We start from the raw sequence: 17,867 nt of genomic DNA on the forward strand, positions 1-17,867 counted from the left end.
TTTCATTGGGTAGAATAAGATCAGCAGAGCAATACCTTACAACTTTACCTTGATGCATCTTTAGAAATTCAGTTGTGGTCAATTCTGACCAAGGTTATACAGTGCCAACAAACATGAAATGAATAACACAAAATATTAATTTATTACAAACTGATTCAAATATATTATGTTAGGTAATTTAATGTATATCTTTAGATTGTTCGTTTATATTATATACAAAGTATTTAAACATTTTATGCTGTATTATTGATTTAAATCATAACTCGTTTTAATGGTAATTAGTGATAATTTAAAAAGAACAAAACTTTTGTGTGCATTTATTTAGATTAGATTAAAAACATTCACTTCAAAAATTTCCAAACTTAAAAACCAAAAACAATTCCATAATTTGTGTTAATGCACCTGAATTAGTACAAAATTGTCTATAACATGAGGTTCAGAAAGATTCCCGAGTTCGACAAAAAGATTCCCAAGTTCAACAAAATGCACCTGAAGAATGGTGGAGGTTACATCGACTGAAACATTGTGAAAATGAGAATTGGAAATGCAAGCAATATTTGGATTGTTACCACAAACCTTACGTTTGTCCAACTGCATTGGTGCACTAAGTCTCTGTTATATTTTATAGCTTTTATAGTTGGTTCCAATAAATAGCTTGTGACGCATGTCTGGTCTAATGTATATCTTTACAAACTATGTAATTGACTGAACAGTGTCAACATCCTATTCGATTAATTCTATCTAATTACACACTAATAACATAAACTAGGAATAAAATAGTGACTTATGTTCAACTAATTGTACTCTATTATTGGCAAGAGGTGAATTGTGTATTGGAATCAAATTACTCAAAAGAGAGTCAAGTCATATTCAAAACCAAATCAATATCTTGTTTACTAATCAAAATTGATATTTTTAATATTTTCGAACTTTATTTTTACATACCTGTGTGCATGATTGGTTTAATGGATACCGTCGCTGATTATTGTATCGATGAGTTTTATAATTCAACCATTGAAGTACACTTTTAGAGAAATAAGGTTTCAACTCTTAAACTCGTATAATAATAAATTAGTCAAAGATTATAATTCACAGTAAATAAATCTCTGTTTACACAGAATTACTTTAAATCTATTCTGAATGCCATACCTTGTTTAAAAGATCAAAAGATTGTAGTTTTGTTACACCTTGTCTTTACCAGAATCGGAAATAGTTTATTTTAAAAAGATTACTATAAAACGAGAAGTTGAACTTTATTCTATCGCTAAAAAATGTGTAAAGAGTATATTTCTTGCATTAGATGTTGTTTATTTTTGTATTAAAATTATCTTACACTATCGCACAGCCCATAAAATGTCTGTCATTTTTATTTTCTTACTATTTTTCTTCTTGACATTTTGGCAAATTTCACTTTAATTAAGATCTTTTGAAACTGTTTGCATGCAGGCTAAGTTCATCCTTTGAAATCAGTTGATTTTTTTTCTTCTCACTATTTTTAATCTTTTTTCATTGTAGGAAATTTTTGCATAATATTTTCTTTTCTGAGTTGCTGACAGTTTTGAATGCTGCTAAAATCACTGATTAAACCACCATTTTATTTTATTAACTGATTAAGATCTGAACTTTGCTCGGCAAGATTTCACATCAATATATTTTCGATGTTAAATGGCAAGCGAGAACATGATGATTAATTTAGAGCAAATTGACTACACTGAAAGACACAAAACTATTACCATAATGCCTCAACAATTGTTTTCTAAAACTGTCTAAAATAGTTAATAGTGGATTTTACAGTATAAAAGAAAAAATCTATTATGATAACAAAAGCCTTAATAAATAAAAGACATTGAGAAGCTTGATTATTCATGTGTAAACCAAGCAAGTACCATTAATTTTACAAGATTGTTTGATGATATAATTTTGTTTTGGTGGAATGTTTAGATCTTTTTATGGTATTTTTGTTTTTAATACAAAATACTTGAAAAATGGATGGGAATTTATGAGATACATTCCAGAAAGAACAAATATTATATATATAATTATATATATAATTATATATATAATTATATATATATACAAGTTTAAAGTTTTTGTTAGTGGCCATAAAGTTATTGTTTGGCATAATAATTTTATATATGTCCATGTAATGCAATTATTATATTTTTAGAATTCTTTTTGAAGGAAGACCAAATTGGTGTGAATGAGAATGTAATAAAAAGTTACTTATTTTCATGCTGCAAAAATGAATAATAATCCATGTTAATTTTTATGAACACGAAATGTAGTCCTTTTCATACATGAACAATGTTAATAATGATAATATGAATTGGATTAGAGCTCTTCCTTTCCTCTTGCAGCTCCGTGTTCAATTCTATGCTGCCTTATATTCTGCTGCTAACTTGTTTTTCTTATGTACAGAAAGCACAAGTATACTTGTAGGTATCCACCTTTTGACAACATTATTCTCCCACGTTTATTAGTAGATATATATGAACACGTCAGTAACTTTTTATGCATGCCACAAAATACTGTGTGCAATTATTATATTGATATCTTAATTAAAAATTGACTAATTTTCACTTTAAGGGTTTTATTTTCTGATTTACAATGTAATGTTTCATTAATAGTATTTAATAAAGATTAGAGTTTGTTTAACTTTGACAAATTTATAAATCTTTATTGATGTTCTTTTAGGATTTAAGTATAAACTTTATTTGTTTTATCATATTTTAATTCACACAGATTTTCATCTGAAAGAATATTTTATAATGAAAATGACGAAGTGTAACTTATTATCATAGAAACGGACCGATATCAGCTCATATGTTTCTGATTGCAATTTACGGTACAGACCAAAAATAGCTGAACCGTCGCTGAACACCCAGTTTGTAGCAATATTAAACAAAATAGCATTAGTTTTTCATCCAGATATTAGGGCAATACTTTCCCATCCCTTCTCCTCTTTAAAAATTGGTTTAATAATTTCATTCAAAGCATTAAATTAATTAAAAGTATTTCTTTTCTTTTGTTTGGGAAGATATTTTACATTAATTAATTATTTTTGAGAGATTAAATTTTTTTAACTTTAACCCAAGCCCAAGGTGCACTTCTGTTCACATTTAGTGTAATTTTTTGTTTTGCCATAATGGGGTGAGGATTAATTCGGGTGACTGAACAGATATTTTCACTATGGTTCATTTTCGTTTTTAGTTGTATGCTTTATTATCGTCTGCTTTTTACATTTTTGGTTTGCTGTTTTCAAATTGTAAAATGCTTCGGTCATTTCCGGTTGTATTGTAGTAAATAAATTTTATAAATGTATTGATATGCTGCTATAATGGATACCAATTCATACTATGAAATGTACAAACCCAGTTGAAATCTCATTACATTTATTTTGTTCACCTATTTTAGTAATATCATTGGAAAATATGAAAGCCCCCATCTCCTTGTTTGCATAAATAACCATTCATTTTCAATGGATCACATTTAATGGGTATTTTATTTTGAAACCCTTAAAGGATTGATATGTTATGAAAAGGACAAACCAAACTAATATATAAGGCATCAAAGGCAATACATGCCGAGGATTGGCATCATAAATGGGGAAGAGTATCCAATCATATTCAAACGATCATCGTTTCTCATAATATTTCTCACTATTAAGACTTGAGTCTTTAAAGCATAATAAATTCAAGGCTTTTGCCACATGCATTACAAGACCTCTACATGCTGCTGTTCCAATAGCAGATAATCCAAATACAGCTGGTCTTTGTAAGATCTCCAAATGTACCATATTAAAATAGAAGAAACGTCATGTATCTCTAATGAATATAGATTTTAATCTATAGAAACTTCGATATATACTATTTTTTAGTGTGTAGATATTTGCATGATTCATATGTCGTAAAAAAAAAAACTTTCTGATAAGATCAGATTGTTGCTACAATAATTTAACAGAAGATTTGTCTAAAAGGTAAAACATCTCATTGCAAATTTAGCATGAGATGTTCGTAAAATCAATTTAATAAACATAAGTCCAGCACTTTTTTACATCTTAATTATGTATGCAACACTCTTACCACAGTTGTTCATAGTTGCTAGAAGACGAGGAGTTGAAGTTACAATCGAAACTCGACAGTTCTGATAAAGTTTTATTCATTACGCTATCAGCACCAGCTAACTACAGTGAAAGTTAAGAACTTTTCAAAAAACGAAATCCTCTCATAGTTTACAAAGAGCTACATATTATAAATATAAGCCGGCAGTGATCTTTCTTACAAGAGTACTCAACTATGTAAAAAAGGAGACGCATAAATTATATATACAGTGCAACATACATAATACATATATATATATATATATATATATATATATATATATATATATATATATATATATTAGTAAGTAAACGATTCCAATATTTTTCTCGATTCTGATACAATTACCGATTGTGTACTAAATTCCCGATTCGGATGAAATTACTGATTCTGATTCCGATTCTTTAAAAATCTCTAAATGTTTAGCTATTACGTTGTTATTGTCTCTGATTGATGTAAAACAAACACATGTTAAATATGCAGATATTTCCCTCAACGTAAAATTACACTTGTGGAGGATGATCTATAGATTTTAGCTTTTCTGGTATTTTAAAATCAATATTTATTATTTTATCGTTATTATCAGCAATGGAAGATTTTGCTTTAAATAAAATCAAATAAAAAAAACAATTAAAAGAATCGTTTAGACATCGGAAGATAGGCACCAATTTTTTTGGATTCCAATACCAATTCCGACACCTTAAAATTTGTCGATTTTTCCAATTCCCGATTCCGATTAATCGTCCTAACATTAATATATATATATATATATATATATATATATATATAAAGTTGTCATAAAAAATATTGACATAACAACATGTTTGATATTGTTTGATCACTAATACACGTAAAAATTGATCTTATCTCAACAAAACTCGTTATACTTATATAATCAAGTTAATTTTCAATTACATACAAAAGTTTGTAATATTATAAAATAAGTGATATTTTCAAGCAGATTTTATTGCACCAATGCAATATTTTACTGCATAATGAGAAGCCATCTTTTGGCACAAACAAATATTCTGTCAGAAGGCACGAGTCAAATATCTAATTATGAACGCATTCTGTTATTCGTGCCGAGATTAAATAACCAATTTACAAAACAGATTTTGGAATATAGCTTTACAGGTTATCTTAAATAGAATTCATACCATTAAAAATTGCACAAATATTTTAAGAACTCATTTCAAAATATCCAACTGTATCAGAAAGAGTTATTTTCATAAAGAATGTTCATTTATTTGATTTAATTTCATGATAATAATTATGAGTAATAAATTGGTTTGTCAGTTGAGAAAGTAATGTTTTATGATATGAAATGTTCATCGTGTTCTTCTAAAATTATGATATGCCTTATTAGTTCAGATGTTGTTTAGATGCTGAGAAAATAATTTGATGTTCACCTTAAAATATATTTCCTATTTACTCATTTTTATTATTTTTTATGAAGAATAAATGATTATTTTTCTACACTAATTGTTCAATCCAAATTTTACGCAGAACTGCATTCTTGTTCTGATAATAAAATGCCACATTTACTTCTGCATTAATATCTGTTCATTGTAATTAATGCATTCTTTTATTTTTTTACTTGTGAATTTTGCTGTTGAAGTTGTATGTGGAGGTTAAGCTTACCTTGTTGTTTGAATCTGTTCAGTTTTACTGACTGCAGGATCGAAGTTCAAGATCAATGTGTTGATTGATACTAATAAGTCATTAAATGATTAAATGATGAAAACGGTGTCAGTTGATGTTTTATATATATATATATATATATATATATATATATATATATATATATATATATATATATATATATATATATACTAGCAAAAGTACCCATCGTTGACTGGGTTCAAAAACAGCCTACAGAAAATGGACTCTGATTTATGAAAGTATGATAGGTTATGAAAAGGAAGGGTTGTAAAGAGATAGCTTCGAATTTGAGGGTATTAAAACCAAAGCAAAATATGATGAAAGTAAAAATAAAATAGATAAACCCCATAATTTATTATACCATACCTGTTCACACTGAAACACTTATCACAATATTCTGTGGATCTATATTAAAAAACCTTGTTAAACTTTATGACATATTGACATTCTATGGAGGTCAGGCGCGAACGAAACCCCATAATTTTATTATACCATATTTCTTCAAACTGAAACATAATTATCAAAGTATACTTACACAGATAGATATGAAAAGTCTTTATTAAAGTTTGTGCATATTTCTATTCTATGGAGGCCAGGCGCGAACACAGACACCACAATTTTATTATACCATCCCCATTTAAGTTAAAACATACTTATCAAAGTATTATTATGTACATCTATATCGAAAACACTTGTAAACGTTTTTTTTTAATTTTTAAATTATTTATTTCCATAGGTGCGAACGCAGACCCCCACAATTTGAATGAACCAACATACCCATTCCTGTGTCTCGATACATCTTCTATCATTATATTTAATCAGTTTTTTTAAAATAGTCAACCATATATGAGCCTATTCGTGACCACACACACACACACACACACACATTCAGCTTTATATTTATTAATATTATATATATATATATATATATATATATATATATATATATATATATATATATATAGTAATTTATAAAATATATATGGCGATTAAGCTACACTGAATATTCTGCGTTTCATCCAACTATAGGATTCGTCAGGCTTATGCTCGAATTCTGTCGTTGCTTCTTGTTTTTATACATGTTGAGGATTACTAGTTGGCCAATCAGCTTTCTAGTATCCACCGCGCCCCTTCCTACCAGCCAATGGGCATGCATTTTATCAAACAAAGGATCTGTTTTAGAGCTAGGTTAGTGGTTTTAGGTGGCCGTTCTACTTCTTTTTTTTTTTTATATACATATAAATATACCTATGTGTACACAATAATGCACATATATACACACACATACATATATATATATATATATATATATATATATATACATATATGCGTGTGATCGTTTATGTATATTCATGTTTATTTAATTTATTTATTTGTTTGTTTTCTATTGTTATTGTTAGTTTTAAAGCTATTTTGTATCGCTATCCTAGAGTAAGTTTTATTTTGTGAACACAGTTGTTTGCTATTTCCCGCCTACAGTTTAATAGATTTTGAGGTTCTTTAAAGTACAGGATAGAAAATTTTTCATGGAGGCATAATTTACATGGGTCGTCTAAATGTCTGCATGTGGTAGCTTGTCTTATTATTTTCCATTCGACTACCGGCGAATGTCCGCTTTCTTTGAGTTCCCAGTATTTATTCGCTAGTGTTGTTTTTAAACGGTGTTTTTTTATTTTTGAATGTGCTTTTGTGGTCATAGTATCGGGTTTTGAAATCTAAGGAAGTCATGCCTATGTAATATTTTTTGTTATTCGGGTTTTCTTTTGCAAATATTGTTGCTTGATAGACTACGCTATTTGTTAGACATTTGTTTTGGACTGGGCAAAGTGTGCGGTGTCTACAATTGCATTATCTTGTTTATTATGTGAATAAATGAAATAGTTATATATATATATATAATATTAAGCTGAACGTCTGTGTGTGTTTGGTATATATATATATACATATATATATATATATATATATATATATATATATATATATATATATATATATATATATATATATATATAGATAGATAGATAGATAGATAGATAGAGAGAGAGAGAGAGAGAGAGAGAGAGAGAGGGAGAGAGAGAGAGAGAAATATAGATATAGATATAGGAAGGCCAGGCCTCTAAAATTAATGCCCGGGATTGAATGATGATCAACAAATATTTCACACTCTTATAATTCTGTTATCATCGAAATCAGTGAAATCACCCATTGTTAAATCAAGTCGAGTGATTGCCTGCTTTAGTTGGGGACCCATCGCGCTGCACTGGGAGGAAGCTTCACATGCCCCTCCCCCCGCAGTGACTTAATCCACAATACATTGTAGTCTACATTGCACTGTACAGAACCTGCTGTTGATTTTATAAAATCATTTTTTTTTATATAATGGCTTGAGTTAAAGTTTAAAATGAAAAAGTCCTTTCATGGTTCAGTTGGGCTCTAAAAAAGAATATTCATTTCGAAAACGCCCCTATAATATCAAAGAACCTAATGTTGATTTTAGATGCCTGGCCTTACTGTTTGTGCGGTGATAATGGCTTGAATTTAAGTTTAAAATGAAAAAGTCAAGTTTCAGTTGTGCTTTAAACAGAAACATTCATTTCGATCGTGCCTTTCTTATATTAAAAAAAATTTTGTTTTATATGCCGGATCTTTCTGTTTGTGTAGTAATAAAACCTCTCAAATGTACTTGTGATATTAGATTCTTAAAGGTATTAACTTTTGTCAAAATCGCCTGTTCCTTTTCTCTTCAAATTATTTCGATTGTCGATTAGCGATACTTATTGAAAACATTCCAATACAAACCCTATCTAAGAACACTACCAGGCACATAAAGTAACTTTGTGTGAAATTTCATAAAAATAGGCTCAGCCTTTTTGGAGTCCATAGGGAACGAACTCACGCACACAAAGTTCCTTTTATATAATAGTATATATAAACCCTGTGTATCGCTTTATTGCAGATCAATATTTTTTAAATTTTGAAATTGCTATGAAACGCAGTGAACTGAAATTTGGTATAACACTGGAAGAGCATAATAAGGTGCCTTATTTCCCTGATTTTTGTGGAATTTAAACAAATATTTATATATATATTTCCCCAAAACTTCTGGCCTTGATGGAGGGGAGACTAGAACTTTCTGCTATGGTTTCAAATGATCTGAAATAACAGCAAGAGAAGACTTGATTCCAAATATTTCTCATATGTTGTATCTCCCCTCTTTTGGAAATAGGGTACGATTATGAATATCTCCAGTATCAAATAATCTTTACGCACAGAGAAACTTACTTTATGTATGGAAACCAAACAGGGGAGATATAACATATGAGAAATATTTGGAATCAATTTCAGATCATTTTAAACCATGGCAGCAAATTTTAGTCTCCCCTCCATATCATATATTTTGTAATTCATATGCAAAACTAGGAAAACAAACAACTATGCTTGAAACATTTTATGGCTGTAAAAACGTGCCAAAAATAAGCTCTGAGTGATGGATGATGAAGGCAAATGTCACATAGCCCACTACACAATTCATGTCATTAGCTTTCCTACGAGCCTTCATTTGTTCAATTTTGATTATTTCAGATCATTTGAAACCATAACAGAAAGTTTTAGTCTCTCCTCCATCACGGCCAGAGGTTTTAGGGAAATCTCTCGCTCGCTCTCTCTCTCTCTCTCTCTCTCTCTCTATATATATATATATATATATATATATATATATATATATATATATATATATATATATATATATATATATACTGGTCGTTAAATTGAAATGCTCATATCTTTGGAGACAAAACTATATGAAAATTTTATGACAATTGGTAAAAAGGAACCTATATTTTCAGACTAATAAAATATGCTCAAATTTGCTTATATTTGTATATATAGTGTCCTGCAGGCTAGCTTCAGTTTTGCTGCTTTGGTTGTCTCTCCTGTGGTCTTATATTTTTTCATTAAATATAATTTTAAATATCCTCACACATATATATATATATATATATATATATATATATATATATATATATATATATATATATATATATATATATATTTCATCCTCGCCAAATATTCACAGTATGACTATGTTCCGTTAGTCATATGATTTGAACAAGGGAATGCAGGCAGTAATTACTCGAAATACATAAAAAGCAAACGTGTAATATATAAAACTAGCCACCAAACTCCTACGAATTTCGAGTGCTTACTGCATTACTAGACAAGTGTATTCAATCTAAAGCCAGCTTGAAACTTTAAATATATGTTTTTGATAAAAAACATATTGAATGTCGACTTTATTAACTGGAAAGGTCCTATTCGTAATATTATTTTTTCTAACACACTGATTAAGCCCAGGCATAATATAATTTGATGCACAGTAATATGCTTCTATGCCAACAATATGGGCTGAAACAATTGTATACGATGTTGTGATCAATAAAAGAAAAACTTTCCGAAAATGAGTAATCCTATTAACGTGCTATCTTGAAAAGGAAAAATATTCATAGTTCTAGTATTGCAGCTATCTAAATGAGAACTTTATGTTATTCATTTATATGTAATCACTGCCTCCAGTAGTTGAATTTCGTATAAACACATTAGCTATATATATATATATATATATATATATATATGTGTGTGTGTGTGTGTGTGTGTGTGTGTGTGTGTGTATACATATGCATGTGTGTACATATATATGATATATGTGTGTATATGTATATATATATACATACGTATATATATACATACGTATGCATACATATATGTATATATATATTTGTGTATATAAATATATGTACGCATATACATATGTATATATGTGTATATATATGTTATTTTACTTTGTAGATGTTACTTACTGTTGATAAGTGTTTAGCCCGACATACTTATGTGCTTATCATTCCCTACCATCTGTGCCAGTAGTCATTTTTACTGAAGTAATGACCCAGACATTTTTTATTGAAGACTACGCAAGTGAACATCATTAATTTGCTTGGCCAGATTCTAAACAATGATATCTGAAACACACCAACAATTCCAATAAGACGAGGCAACGGCTGAAGATCAAAGTAGAAAGCCATTGCAAAATCCCAGATACATGAAATGTCAAGATTCACATTGACGCTCTTCTTTAAAAAGACAATAAAGATAAGAAACCAATTGGGAATAAAAAAAACAAACAAACATCCCAAGTTCGGATTTTATGGAGAACTTGTGACGAGAGAGAAACAAACTTCTTCTTTCTCATTATAAATGTTTGGGCGGGATGAACAAACTTCAAAGTTACTAATGCAAACTTGAAGGCCATCAGTTTCTAGTATTATAATTGTTTAGTCTTTAATAGTTTTTACCATTTAGTTTTTTAATCATTTCTTTTCTTAGTTTCATAATTCTAGCGAGTTCTTATTATAATGTTACCTTTTATTAGTAATAGTATTGTAAACAGTATTATTGGTAGTAGTAGTAGTAGTAGTAGTAGTAGTAGTAGTAGTAGTAGTAGTTCTTATGCCTGTGGAGCAAGTTAAACATATTAAGCATGAAAATATCATTTTCACATTAGGTTAAATGGCGTCTGCTGTTTCACAGGCGAGCAATCTGCTTGGTTGAGATTTAAATGACTGATCCCAATCAGAAAATAATGAGACTGTTTTTTATGGGTCTGCTGCTCTGTTTATGTTTTATCAGAGGCAGCAGTGACGATGCCACTATTAACAGCATCTGTAAATTCTTCCTTATGTCTACTTTTAGTACAATCACTATTTGATTTCATGGTAATTATACAATAAGAAAAAATGGAGAACGTCTGATGTTCCTCCCACATAGTAAAGAAAAAAACGTTAAGCCGAATACAAACCACTTAAATAATGATTTTTTGGCCTTTTTTTGCGTGTGCGTGTGTGTGTGTGTTTATCATCTTCTATTATTAAAACATAAACTTTTGACTTCCAAATAAATGCATATATCAAACCATAGCTACATTAATACATAGAGACAATTTAAAAGTACCTGGTTAATTAATGACCATTTAAATTTAGAATAAATATATGAGCTGTCCAAACCAAAAGGATTTATATATTTATGAATATATATTACGGTCATATCATGTTAAAAACAGCGGTTCCCGTCTGATCACTGAAGTTAAGCAACGTATAGCCTGTTCAGTACTTAGATGGGTGACGGCTTGGAAATACCAGGTGCTGTAAGCATTTCTCTATTCCATGCGACTGGGGACTGCTTTTGAACTTGATATTTCCATGAATCTTGCTCCTTTAGAGAATCCGGTTCAACACGCCTATAGTAAATGCTGCTGGCATCTATATGAAATCTATATGAAAAGATGATATCAATCACTCCCATTTTCAAATGGTTTTCTCATAAAATCTACAGACGAATTTATTACTTATATACAGCGATTTTGTTTTGTTTTATGAACAACTCAATTCCGGTATTTATGTTTATGTAAATAATGAAACAATTTTCATAAACAAGTCAGAAAACACTTGATTTTCAAATTATATTCAATTGTAAACAAATACTGATTGATCCCCCCCCCCCCAGAGACAACGTGTGTGTAGGCCACAGTCCTGCTTTTTCTACTGATTCATAACTGTTTCTTATGGTTTATTGAGTTCAAACGATGATGTAAGGTTATACGTACACCTACTATCATGTTGTATGAATGCGCAAAGATTCTATTGTCGGCATTATTTTCCTAGATAGTTTTCTAGTCAGAATTATTTCTAGAAAGATACCAGGTACATATATATTGCTAACATCCTAAATGAAAGTGATGGTTGTGAGAGTAAATTGGATTCAAACTTGGAACACCCAAGCAATCATTCCGTGTCGTTAACAACTTGACCATCGTCACCTCCTGATACTACACAACTCAGAAGAAAGAGCAAATGTGCACTTTGTGGAAGGCAAATGTAAAAAGATTATTTTTAATAGATGAAACACTTGTAAACCTGACTATATTTTGAATTATTTTTCTCTAAACCCTTCGACCTGCAATATATATGTACCATGGTAATGTTGAGTAACAGCATCTTTTATATTAAATGCAAAACCACATTCAAATGCCAAAGATGCACAATGAAATCTACATTAGAAGTACATAATTAGACTTTTAAAAACTCCTACATAAGCCACCAGTAGATGTTTCACGTGGTTAAGTACAAACATGGTAAAGCTTATCAACATGCTTTTTGGAGATGAAAAACCAATTTGGAATTGACTAATAAGCTAGAAAATTCTTCCAATTATAAACCCAGTTTTAAAATGTATATACAAGAGAGGCTGTTTTTCAGCCAATGAATAATTGAATTACATATCTGAAATCTTAGATAGGTGCTGTCACACTGTAACATATGTAACTCCTAATGCAAATGTGTTCTGATACATACACCCGGATTATTTTCAAACTTAACCTCTACTTACAAACTTATTTATATTATATGCATTTGGTCTAAAACCTATATATTGTCTGTAAACAGATTATTCAGGAATTATACTAATTCACAATTTTCTATTTAACTATAGGCACAATACCAATGGAACGTTTACAACGGGTAAATTCTGTTTCAGCTATGAATACGATGGAAGTGTTGACTTGTTAAACAGGCACACATACATATAGTTTTGTCGATTTAGACGATGTGGAAAAGACCAGAATTTAGATTTCTAACAGACGCCAAAATAATGCATAAAAAAGTACATTAGATGAAGTGGCCAAACATGCGCTGGCTTTATAACAATTGTATTCAAAGAAGAAAGTTGTTTCAAAACGTTTGCCCGCTGAGAGCATCACTTTCATTGTGTTTTAGTGTTGCTTTTGACAGAGGAAATAAAAACAGCGCTGTAACACTTATCCATTAATGGAACGTTGTTACACAGAACGTTATCAGTCAAGTGTTCCAATAAAATGCGTTTTCACTTATAAGAAAGGATGATGATCATCCAATACTGAATAGAATGATAGTTGTCATTGAATAGAGATTCTGTTAAGGAGTTTTTATGATTCCTTTGTCATAAATTTGGAAATTGAATTGAACATAAATGAAATGAATAACAGATGAACCTACTTACCCCAATATCATAGATTAGGTTTATCTTTTTGATACCAACTTTTTGCAGTTTATTTAACATCAAAAGACAACTGTAAACTATTTTACACATAGCTAGTAAGAAGTCATTACTGTTAATCATAAACTGTAAACTATTTTACACATAGCTAGTAAGAAGTCATTATTGTTAATCATAAACTGTAAACTATTTTACACATAGCTAGTAAGAAGTCATTATTGTTAATCATAAACTGTAAACTATTTTACACATAGCTAGTAAGAAGTCATTGCTGTTGATCATAAATTTGTTCCATAATCAGAGTCTGTAAGAATTTATCAGCAGCAGCAGCATCACATTCTGATATTTAAAGATTTATAGTAAACCAAGTACATTTTCTGTGCAATATATAAATTTATTTCTAAAAATGAAACTTAAGTTTGTAAATTAAAGACGAAATAACGTATTTTTTTATGTTTGCTTTTTATCTTGTTTCATAACAAAATAACGCAAATGCAAAATAATACTTGAAAAAGATATTCAGGAAAACATAGTTTCATTATAATATAGTTTCATTATAATATTAATTATAGTTTCATTATAATATATATATATATATATATATAATATATTGTATACATGTAGAAAATGTGATATTAGAAATCAACTTTCACCATTCTTACTATAATAATATACCCGTCCCAGGACGGATAATATTAATTCTCTGAACAGAACAGTTTTATACCACATTTATATCTGCTTATAAAAATTAAAACCAAGATATTAAAATTTATGTCATGAATCTTAATTCCAATGTTGATCAAATTCTATTAGAGAATTTTGATTATAGAAAATGCTTTATAACAAACTGAAATACAAGGAATCTTTCTTAATTGATTTCTAATGATTATATATCAAATTTAATACAAATCTGAAATTGTTGTGGCCAATATCATGACCATTTAATTGAATACTTTGAAGAAAATGAAATTAAGGGAATATTTTTTAATTGATGTCGAATATAAAAATCCCACAAATTCTGAATTTTTACAAACATCTCCCACACCTTTGTTTGTCTCCTTTGTATAGTATTAAATTAAACTGTGGTATTTCTATTAACTTTCAAAATAAAAATTAAAAAAAATAGAAATCACTACAATTTTCCTCATCATTATCGAGTGTTTATTTAATTACATCATTTATTGTGTAATGTTCATTGTCTTGTTTATTGAAGCTTTGTTTAAGAGACAAATTGAGAAGTGATTTAAAAATGCTTATTAATAAGAATTATTCACTACAAAAGTTTACAGATTGTTTTACAATAATCAGATATAAATTTAACCAGTTTTTTAAAACACATTTAAAAGGTGCTATTGTGAAAGAAGGAGGAAATATAATATGGATAGAGAGAGAGAGAGAGAGAGAGAGAGAGAGAGAGAGAGAGAGAGAGAGAGAGAGAGAGAGAGAGAGAAATAGAAATAAATAGTAAGCAGCGAAAGAAGTTTTAAAAGAAAGATGTTCCAGCTTCTTTACACATTTCTTCTATGTTATTGTTTATAGTTCAGGTCTAATATAACAACTATTCATACCACAAGTAGTTCTGACACTCTTCTGTTGTTATCTTGTATTTAAAATAGAATCAGTCTATTCCCCTTTTCTTTGACGTTAATAGTTTTTTAATGCAAAGTATATACTTAATTCTGTTTTGGCATAAACACATGGTTTTCATCCAAATATGTTCACAATTTATTTTATATCCAATCGATTTTATCGTTTTTCTCATTTAATCCTGTCGATTGTTTATTTTGGATTAGTATAATTATAGATCAATGGGAGGAGCAACACTCTCACACAGTGAACTAGTCTTATTGTCACTCATTAAAAATCGAATTTATTTAATACAGAACATTCTTTGTAAGTGCGGTGTCAGGCGCATTTTGATTGACTAATCATTTTTCGTATGAGCCCAAATGTACTGTTTATTTTTTTATAGATATGTAATAGAACCATTTTCTTAATATATAAATCGCCTCCCTAAATAAATAAATTGCCACTGTCACTAACAAGCAGTTTCCAGTTTTAGCTGTTACTAATATTTTCTAACAAACTGCTCATTTGGAATCAACATAACTTTATTTTAGATACAATTAATTTGTCATAATGTATTGCAATTTTCATTTGATTACTTAAATGTTTTAATAATGTAACATAAAATTCTTAGTTTTTATCTGTTAGTGGGGGGGGTGTCTGTATGAAATTTCAAAAATTACAATCTCATAGCAAAATGTAAACAAACATGTGAATGTGTCCAGCTTTTTTGCCTCTTAAATCCGAAGACAAACATGGTCCATTGCTCTAATCGGACTAATACCAACCAAAGGTCAACAAATGTCTACGAATCAACAGCAGGAGAACTCAAATTGTTGCATCAGATAATGTGATACATTTAAACTTTTATCTGCTCCTCTAACTACTACGATTAGTTTGAGCATATCTATGAATTTGTAATAACTTTTTTACATTTTCTTAAAAAAGAACGATTATATTTTCGTTCTTTATTAATTATTTTCACAATTCTATTAAAAAAGAATTTAATAAAAAAATATTCTAAAAAAATCTCGGGTAGCGCTGAGTAGGGACAACTAGTATCATATATCATTATTTGATGGCATTTATGTCAACTCATTCTATACATTGCTTCCTTGGTATCGGTTTTGACCATTGATAGAAAATAATAAAGCTCAGTTCCATCATTCAAACATGCTGCAATGTTTATTACAATGAATAAAGTTTTGTCTTTTTATCTATTGTCTAAATTGCTCTAGCAACATTTATAATGTTTGGAGTAAAATACTTTGAAATTTGTAGTAAAATACTTTGAAATTTGTCAAAATGTTTGCTGTCTTTTTATTATTGACTTTTTTTTTTACATAAAAAGAAGCTCTATTGAATTCGACTGGATTGCTTTTATGTATATGTTTTAATGTTTTTTAATTCAATTTGATCTTATTTTTCATACCAGCAATAGTTCAAGTTCTGGGAACACATACCAGAAAGAGCAGTTTGAATATACACCATCTACCATGACTGTGTAATCCCTACAAGTACGTACCTAGAAAATGGAGCCATAAAACCTGACATAGTGATATTGGACAAGAAGGAGAAAGAAGCAACCTTAATAAACATTAGTGTCCTCAATAGCTGAGAGGAGAAAGATATCGAAATATCAAAAATTTCTTATGAAAAAAACTGGAAGTTTAGGAAGATCTCTATTATTCCAGTAATTATAGGAGCAACTGGACCCATGAAAAATAATTTCAAAAACTATTTGGCAAATATACCCAGTGAATCATGTGCAAAAGAGATTTTAAAAAATGTACTCAAAGGAACGGTCAAAATCTTTTTAAAAATTCCTCGATTGGAATATCAGTTATCAGATGAATGTTTTATATCCGGTATGATGCCCCAATCCAGCTTTACTCTGAATGAAACAACACAAACATTTTATTAATACAAATATACGCTTGGATAAAGCCACACTGATGAGTCTTCAAAAGACAATAAGTGTCTGTGGATATTACTTTTATATAATAATATTTATTCGTTTCTCTTTGGGACATCACTCTTATGTAATAAAAGTTTATAGCTAACCTAATATGCAAGATTTTTCCCCAAACAGAATTCAATCTTTCATTGAGTTTAATTTTATTTTATTCAAATGTAAATTTATTTCGTATAAATCAAATGAGTCTATCTTTGGCATTGATTTCCTCTCTATCTTTCTAGTTAGAAATCTTTCTAGGAAGATATCGGATACTTGCAGGAGAAACCAAGTGAAGGTTGCGAACATCCTAAGCGAAAGTGTTTCTGTGGAATGAACTGGATTCGAACTTGAAACATTCAGGTCGTCAGTAACTTAGCAACTATCATCTCCCATTACTGAAACTTATTAACAAAATTTAGCCACGAAATACGGACGTTTGTTAGATAAAGTCACACTGAGGAATCTTTAAAAAGCCGTAACATGTGTCTGTCGATGTTTAT

General features: G+C 29.3%; 1 pseudogene; it reads left to right on the forward strand.

Moving 5' to 3' along the window:
• The first annotated feature begins 11,846 nt into the window (after positions 1-11,846).
• On the forward strand, positions 11,847-11,965 carry LOC145284353 (5S ribosomal RNA; annotated as a pseudogene).
• Positions 11,966-17,867: the final 5,902 nt, after the last annotated feature.

Source organism: Euprymna scolopes, chromosome 8, assembly GCF_053919585.1.
Source record: "Euprymna scolopes isolate OS-2025 chromosome 8, ASM5391958v1, whole genome shotgun sequence".
Classification (NCBI taxonomy): Eukaryota; Metazoa; Mollusca; class Cephalopoda; order Sepiida; family Sepiolidae; genus Euprymna; species Euprymna scolopes.